Consider the following 9656-nt stretch of genomic DNA (forward strand, 5'->3'; position numbering starts at 1 on the left):
AGTGTATGATGTTACCTGTGAGTTTGTCATATATGGTCTTTATTTTGTTTCATTATATTCCCTGTGTAGATTTTTATCATAAATGAATATTGAATTTTGTCAAAAGCTTTTTCTGCATATATTTAGATGACCATATGCTTTGTATTCTTCAATTTGTTAATGTCCTATGTCACATTAATTGATTTGCAGATATTGAGCCATCCTTATCTCTCTGGGATATGGCCCACTTTATTATAGTGTCATCTTAATGTGTTATTGAATTGTTTGTTAATATTTGTCAAGGATATTTGTATTTATGTTTACCAGTGATTCTCTTTTTCTATCAAATGACTTTATTAGATTTTAATTTTTGATTTTTAATTTTTATTATTAAAGTATAGTAGATTTATAATATTGTGCCAATTTCTGAGATAAAGAAAAATGACTCAGTGATATATATATATGTATATCTTATATATATATATATATATAGTATATACACAGACATTACTTTTTATATTTGTTTCCATCATGGTGTTATCCTCAGAGATTGGATATAGTCCTGTGCTATAGAGTAGGACCTCATTGGACCTAACATAAGAGTTTGCATTTACTAACACCAAACTCCCTATCCATCCCACCCTCTCCCCTCCTCCCTCTTGGCAAATGAAACTCTGGTCTCCATGTCTATGAAGTCTGGATCTTTTCTGTAGATAGGTTCATCTGTGCCATATTTTAGATTCCACTTATAATTATATCTTATGGTATTTGTCTTTCTCTTTTTGACTTACTTCCCTTGGTATGAGAACCTCTAATTACATCTATGTTACTGAAAATGGCATTATTTGATTCTTTTTTATGGCTGAGTAATATTTCATCATATATATGTACCACATCTTCTTAATCCATTCCTCTGACAATGGATATTTAGGTTGTTTCCATGTCTTGACTATTTTGTATAGTGGTGCTATGAATATAGGGGTGCATGAATCTTTTTAAATTTTAGTTTGTCCAGATAGATGCCCAGGCATGGGATTGTTGGTGCTTATAGTAGTTCTGTTTTTAGTTTTGTGAGTAAGTTCCATACTGTTCTTATAGTGGTTGTACTAATTTACAGTCCCCCAACAATGTAGGAGGGTTCCCTTTTCTTCACACTGCTCCAGCATTTTTATTTGTAGACTTATTAATGCTATTCTGACTGGTGGGAGGTGCAACCTTATTCTAGTTTCAATTTGCATTTTTCTAATAATTAGTGATTTTAAGCATCTTTTCATGTACCCACTGGCCGTCCATATGACTTCTTTGGAGAAATGTCTATTTAGGTTTTCTACCCATTTTTCAATTGGGATGTTTATTGTCTTGTTCTTAAGTTGTATGAATTTTTGTTTTCTTTTCACAGCTACATGTAAGGAATATGGAAGTTCCTCAGCTTGGGTTAGATTGGACCTGCATCTGGGGACTATGCCACAGCCATGATGACACCAGATGCAAGGCTTATATGTAACCTGTACCACACAGCTTATAGCAATCCTGGATCCTTAACCTACTGAACCAGTCCAGGGATGAACCTGCATCCTCACTGAGACAATGATGGGTCCTTAACACACTGAGCCACAGTGGGAACTCCTGTTTGTATATTTTTGAGATTAAGTCATTGTTGGTTGTATTATTTGTGACTATTTTCTCCCATTCTGCATCTATCTTTTCTTTTTTTTTTATGGTTTCCTTTGCTGTGCAAAAACTTCTCAATGTGATTAAGTCCCATTTGTTTATTTTTGTTTTTATTTCTATTGCTTTGGGAGATGGACGTAAAGAAAACCTTTGTATGGTTTATGTCCGAGGATGTTTTGCCTATGTTTTCTTCTAGGACTGTTATGGTTTCTTGTCTTGTGTTTAAGTCTTTAAGCCATTTGGAGTTTATTTTTGTTAGTTGTATGAGGGTTATTTTAGTTTTGTTGTTTTATATGTAGCTGTCTAGTTTTCCTATCACCATTTGCTGAAGAGACTGTCTTTTTTCCCATTTTACATTCTTTCCTCCAATGTAAGTGTTTGGGTTTATTTCTGGGTTCTCTATTCTGTTCCATTGGTTCATATGTCTGTTTTTGTACCAGTACCACACTGTCTTGATTATTGTGGTTTTATAATATTGTCTTATGTCTGGGATACTTTTGCTTCCTGCTCGTTTGGGGTTATTTTGACAAATCTAGGTCTTTTATGGTTCCATATAAATTTTTATATTGTTCTAGTTCTGTGAAAAATGGATAATTTGATAAGAATCACATTTAATTTTTAGATTGCTTTGGATGTAACATCCATTTTAATGATACTAATTCTTCCAATCCAGGAATATGGGATATCTTTGTATTCATTTGAATACTCTTTAATTTGATGAATGTTTCTTAGTTGTCAGCTATAAATATTTCACCTCCTTGGACAGGTTTATTCCTAGGTACTTAATTTTTAAGTGTGTGATTTTAAAAGATATTGATATTTTATATTGCTGTTCTAATATTTCAGTTAGTACAGAAATGCAACCAATTCTGAATGAAATCTTATATCCTGCTACTTTGCTGAATTCATTGATCACTTTGAGTAGTTATGTGGATTCCTTATGATTTTCTATATATAATCATGTTGTCTGCATAGAGTGACAACTTTACCTCTTCTCTTCCAATTTGGATACCTTTATTTTCTTTTGTTTGTCTGATTGTTATGGCTAGGACTTTCAACACTATGTTGAATAAATGTGGTGAGAGTGGACATTCTTGTCTTGTTCCAGATTTTAGTGGGAAGGCTTTCAGCTTTTCTGCATTGATTATTATATCGGCTGTGGGTTTGTCATAAATGGCTTTTATTATATTAAGATATGTCCTCTCTATACCCACTTGGTAGGTTTTTCTTTTTATCATGAATGAATGTTAAATTTTGTCAAATGTTTTTTTTTTTTGCATCTACTGAGAAGATCATGTGGTTTTTGACTTTTCTTTTGTTCACATGGTGTTTGACATTAACTTGTGTTTGCTGAACCTTCCTTGTGAACTTGGGATGAATCCCACTTGGTTGTGGTGTATGATATTTTTGATGTGTTGTTGAATTCAGTTGGCTAAAATTGTGTTGAGATTTTTTTGCATCTATATTTATCAAGAAATTTGTATATGTATATATCTAGTAGTATCTTTATCTAGTTTTCATATTAGGGTTATGGAGGCTTCATAAAATATGTTTGGGAATGTTCCTTCTTCAACATTTTGGAAGCATTTAAGAAATATAAGTTCTTTGTAGGTTTTGGTAGAATTCTCCTGTGAAGGTATCTGGTCCTAGACTTTTTTGTTTGTAGGGATTTTTACAAATTTATGTATTCAATTTCATTTCTAGTGATTGCTCTTTTCAGATTGTCTATTTCTTCTTGATTCAATATTGGTGGGCTATATATTTCTAGAAAGTTGTCCATATCTTCTAGATTATCAAATTTGTTGGCATATACATTCATAGTATTCTCTTATGGGTTTTTTGTTTTGTTTTGTTTTGTATTTCTGCAGTATCAGTTGTGAAGTTTCCTTTTTTTATTTCTTTTTTTTTAATATATTTTTTTAATTTTCCCACTGTACAGCAAGGGGGTCAGGTTATCCCTACATGTATACATTACAATTACATTTTTCCCCCACCCTTTCTTCTTTTGCAACATGAGTATCTAGACATAGTTCTCAATGCTATTCAGCAGGATCTCCTTGTAAATCTATTCTAAGTTGTGTCTGATAAGCCCAAGCGCCCGATCCCTCCCACTCCCTCCCCCTCCCATCAGGCAGCCACAAGTCTCTTCTCCAAGTCCATGATTTCCTTTTCTGAGGAGATGTTCATTTGTGCTGGATATTAGATTCCAGTTATAAGGGATATCATATGGTATTTGTCTTTGTCTTTCTGGCTCATTTCACTCAGGATGAGATTCTCTAGTTCCATCCATGTTGCTGCAAATGGCATTATGCCATTCTTTTTTATGGCTGAGTAGTATTCCATTGTGTATATATACCACATCTTCTGAATTCAATCATCTGTTGATGGACATTTGGGTTGATTCCATGTCTTGGCTATTGTGAATAGTGCTGCAATGAACATGCGGGTGCATGTGTCTCTTTTAAGTAGAGTTTTGTCTGGATAGATGCCCAAGAGTGGGATTGCAGGGTTATATGGAAGTTCTATGTATAGATTTCTAAGGTATCTCCAAACTGTTCTCCATAGTGGCTGTACCAGTTTCCATTCCCACCAACAGTGCAGGAGGGTTCCCTTTTCTCCACAGCCCCTCCAGCACTTGTTATTTGTGGATTTATTAATGATGGCCATTCTGACTGGTGTGAGGTGGTATCTCATGGTAGTTTTGATTTGCATTTCTCTTATAATCAGCGATGTTGAGCATTTTTTCATGTGTTTGTTGGCCATCTGTATATCTTCTTTGGAGAAATGTCTATTCAGGTCTTTTGCCCATTTTTCCATTGCTTGATTGGCTTTTTTGCTGTTGGGTTGTATAAGTTGTTTATATATTCTAGAGATTAAGCCCTTGTCAGTTGCATCATTTGAAACTATTTTCTCCCATTCTGTAGGTTGTCTTTTTGTTTTCTTTTTGGTTTCCTTTGCTGTACAAAAGCTTTTCAGTTTGATTAGGTCCCCCTTTTTTTATTTCTTATTTTATTTGGATTCTCTTTTTTTTTTGGTGAGCTTGGCCTGAAGTTTGTCAATTTTGTTTCCCCTTTGAGGAACCAGCTCATAGAGTTCCTAGTGTGGCATAGCGGGTTAAGAGCCCAACTAGTATCCATGAGGATGTGGGTTTGATCCCTGGCCTCACTCAGTGGGTTAGGGATCCAGTGTTGCTGCAGGCTGTTGTATAGGTCACAGAAGCAGCCCAGATCCAGTGTTGGTTGCTGTGGCTGTGGTGTAGTCCAGCAGATGCAGGTCTCATTCAACCCCTAGCCAGGGAACTTCCATATGCCACAGGTGTGGCACCAAAATAAAAAAGCAAACAAAAAACACAGCTCTTGGTTTTATTGACTTTTTCTATTTTTAATCTCAATTTTGCTGATTCCTCTCAGATTTTTATGTGTTGTTCCTTCTGCTGATGTTGGGATTTGCTTATTCTTCATTTTCTAATTTTTTAGATGGTAAGTTAGGTTTTTGATTGAAGTGTTTTCTTCTTTAATAAGACCTGTATTGCTCTGATCTTCCCTCTAAGAATTGCTTTTTTGGTATCCCATAGATTTTGTATGGTTTTATGTTCATTGCAATTTGTGTCAAGATATTTTTTAATTTCCTTTTTGATTTCATTGTTGACCCATTGATTTTTTCGTAGCATGTTGTGTAGTGCCCATGTAGTCAGGTTTTTCTCATTTCTTTTTGTGTGGTTGATTTCTAGTTTCATGCCATTGTGGTCAGAGAAGATGCTTGAAATAATTTCTATACTCTTAAATTTGTTGAAGTTAGTTTTGTGCCCTAGTATCTTATCAATCCTAGAGAATGTTCCACGTGCACTTGAAAAGAATGTATATTTTGCTTTATTTGGATGTAGTGCCCTAAAAAAGAATCAATTAAGACTAAATGTCCCATTGTGTCCTTTAGGATTTTGTTGCCTTATTGATTTTCTGTCTGAGAAATCTGTCTAGTGATGTGAGTGGTGTGTTAAAGTCTCCTACTATTATTGTATCCCCATCAGTTTCTTCTTTTATGTCTTTTAGTATTTGTTTTTTGTATTTGAGTGCTCCTGTATTATATGCTGTTATTATCTTTTTTGTGTTATCTTTTATGGTGTTTGTATCAGTGATGCTGGCTTTGTAGAATGAGTTGAGAAGATTCCTCCATCTCAAAATTTTTGGAATATTTAAGAAGGGTAAGTGTTAACTCTTCTTTAAATGTTTACTGCAATTTTTCTTGAAGTCATTTGGCCCTATGCTTTTGTTTGTTGGAAGTTTCCAATACTTTGATTTTTAATGTTTATGGTCACCATCTTATTCTATACCATTTCATCAACTTTTTCAGCTTTGCAGGCTACATAGACCTAATATTCTTCAATATATAGGTTTTCTAGTAAGTTATCACTCATCCATTTGCATTTAACTTTCAAATAGTGTTGATATTTTATTTCTGTTTATTTCTCTGTATACTTTTTGTCCTTTTGGGTTTGTATTATCTATTACTTAACTCAGATTTTTTGGATGCCACACTTGCAGCATGTGGCAGTTCCTGAGCTCAGGATTAAAACTGTGCCACAGTAGTGACAAGTAGTCACAGCTGTGACAACACTGAATCCTCAACTGCCAGGTCCCCAGGGAACTCCCTCTTTACTCACATTTTAACATGCTCAAGCTGTAAGAATTATCAGAATGTAAGAATCATTATCAGACTGTAAGACTCAGACTGTAAATTTATGTTCAATTTGTTGGGGTTTGTAGATGCATTTCATTTGTAATGGATAAGCAGTGTGGTCCTACTGTATAGTCCAGGGAACTATGTCTGATCTCTTGAGTTAGAACATGATGGAGGATGGTATTAACAAAATAATGTACATATATGAATGACTAGGTCACTTTCATGCACAATAATTGAAGAAACATCGTAAATAAACTATACTTTAGTTAAAAAATTAAAAATTAGGTGAATACTATTGGACCAGTAAAAATAATTCTTATCCAAGATAAAAAGAGCTAATTAAATACCAAGTGGATATGAACCTGTATAATTGTAGATAAATCATTTTTGTGTTTCTGAGCAAAGATTACTAAAACTTAGTACCTAGGTTAAAAGACCAAGCTACAGAAGTTAATTTATAAATTCATGTAGCTAATGAGAAAACTTTGGAAAGATACACTAGGTTCCAGAGATACAATTTTATAGTAGTGGGGAGATGGACATGTGATATTGGATACATCCTTCTTGGGTCTTAAAACAGAAAACACTAGGCTTATCTATCCCTTGAGGAAGTACATTTTCATTGAAAAGTTTTAGAGGTAGAGCCTAGGATCCTATCCAAGGAACAAAGTTTATTGTCTCCTTCTTTTAGGAAGTGAAGAGAGCAACATGTTTATAATTTCAAGATTCCGATTCAATTTTTTCTGCCCTCTCATCTATAGACTCCGTATGTATGTATATGATGACATTTGGCTCTCACTGTAGCACTCCAGGAGTAGGAAATTGAGACACTGCACAGTTTCTAGTTGCTTTAAAGTAATTAATAGCTGGCTCTGCCTAGAATGTCATATGGACATTCAGAATAGTCATGATGAAAATAGATATTAAAGATTGATATATACCTTAAAGAGTGTCCATAAATAAAAGATATGTTATTTTACAATATTTATTTTATATACTATGTGATTACAGAACATACTTCTAAAGAGCTGAAAAAGATAAAATATAGCAAGAATGTCTTTTTATATTTTACCATAACATAATATTATACAGTAGATAATTGGATATCAGTTATCTTGAAGGTTAAAAACCTGTATTTTTGTGGTTTTGGCTTGGGGGTCAACTGAAAGATATTTATTGTTGTTCAAGATTAATAGAACTGCTCTTCTTTTGTTATTTGGAGAAATGTTTCAACATGATAGGAACAGTTCCTACAGATAGGAACAGTAACTCACATGGGAAAAATCAACTGATCATATTATACAGTATGTTTTTATCACTTTTATAATATTTTCTTTACAGTCTCTACTATTGGGTTTTTGTTTTTTGTTTTTTAAGAAGAGGGTTAAAGCTTATTCATCTTTATATCCTCCAGAGTGCACATACAATATAGTGAATAAATATGTATTGAATAAGATGACCTTAAAATTTTATGTCTCTCTTCGTCTTTATCTCCCTCTCTCTGTCTGTCTCTCTCATGTGCATATGCACACATATACACCGACATATAGCCTAACCACACAGACACACACTCACACACGCACACAGGGTGTGAAGAGGAGAGCGTGAGGGAAGGCGAGAGAGATATAAACTTTTATAATGTGAAAATTAATAAAGGGAAACCTCATTTAAAGTGAAGTTGGGAAACCCTGAGGGGGGAGCTTTCATAAACTACTACTCATTGCCATCTAGAGACTTCAAACAGGAAGACATATCACCAACAGGAAGAAGGTTTCTACTTTACTAACCCAGTCAATGAGAAACTACCACCACTCAGCCAATGAGAAATGTAACTACCCTGTATGCTCATTTTCCTCCAATGAACTTTCTTTCAAAGCAGCTTCTCCCAGTTTCCTCTTTTTTTTTTTTTCCTATTAAGTAACATTCTTCTTGTTTGTTTTTTGGATTTGCCTATAGTTTTCTCCATATCTTGCAAGTCCTGAGTTGCAATTCCTCTGTTATTCTTAAATAAAACTATTTTGCTGGTAAAGTAACTGGTTGTTTTATTTGTAGATTGACAATATTCTATTCAGTATTCATTACTTGTAAAAATAAATAATTTTTTTTTCTTCAAAATAAAAAAGGCTTATATATTCATAGGATGCCACTTGAGGATTTAATTAGGCATTATGGAAGAATAAGTTAGAGATATATATTAGGAGTTGTTGATTTCAAATATACTTAAAATTATTGTGTACTTGTATCATTTTCAGTGAATTTTGCTCTCTGTGGAAATTTGAAAACTGGATGTAATTTTGTTTCTGGAATAGCTAATACATTTAACCTTTAACCTAAACCCACTGGAATGATTTTGATGTTTGTCATAGTATTTTATAGTTCCCTCTCAGAGGCAGCCATTCATTTGTCACTAGGGACTATAAAACACCATTATTTTTTCTGTGCACAGAGAGAACATCATGTGTTTTACTTTCAAAGGATGTGAAACAATGTTCCATAATATAAAATATGACATTAGGATCTTGATTCACACCCTATAAAATTTAAGCATTTACTCTAAGTCTGTCTGTATATGTGTGGTTCTCTATTTGTATATGAGTTCATTCTCGCCAGAGGGTAAATACATCATATTTTGTATAAATATTTGTTGCTTGTCACTTTCCAGAGATATCTTACAACTAATTCAACTTTTAATGTGATTCTCACACATCCTTTAGGACTAGTGAAAAATCCAGTCTTACTGTTATTAGGTTTTCCCTTTCCAGAGTTATTTGAAGGTCTCAAATTGTCACACCCTGTCAAAGATCTGTTTGGCTACACTGGCTAATCTGAAGATGGCTAACTTTCTAACCTTGATATCCAATGGTTCTGAGCTTTTCACATCAAACTTGGAGCCAGGGAGCATTGACAAGACAAGACACTCTAAGGCCTAGGGCTCAGCCTTCCTGGAGAGCCATTCACATAGCTGCTTTGAGATCTTTGCAACTCTCCAAAAAGCTAATACTGAATGCTTAGCAGGTTTTCATTCTCCAAGTATCTCTTCCAAGTTTGGGAGAATCTTTCTCTCTCCATTCCTGCTCCTCTTAAAAGGCACTCTGGGTTTGCTTTACTCTTTGAATTTCCTAGCATATTTAGTTTGTCAATTTAGGTTTTCTACAAATTGCATGAAGTATCATTAATTTGAACCAACTTCTGATATTAGGACAGCAAAATTCCCTCAGAAAAATAAATGCAAAGTTATGGCTAACTTATTGGATCATAGAGTGTAAATTATTAAATACAATGAAATAGCTGAATAAATTATCTTTCTTATTTATATTCATCAAATT

Source organism: Sus scrofa, chromosome 13 (genome assembly GCF_000003025.6).
Source record: "Sus scrofa isolate TJ Tabasco breed Duroc chromosome 13, Sscrofa11.1, whole genome shotgun sequence".
NCBI classification, from domain to species: domain Eukaryota; kingdom Metazoa; phylum Chordata; class Mammalia; order Artiodactyla; family Suidae; genus Sus; species Sus scrofa.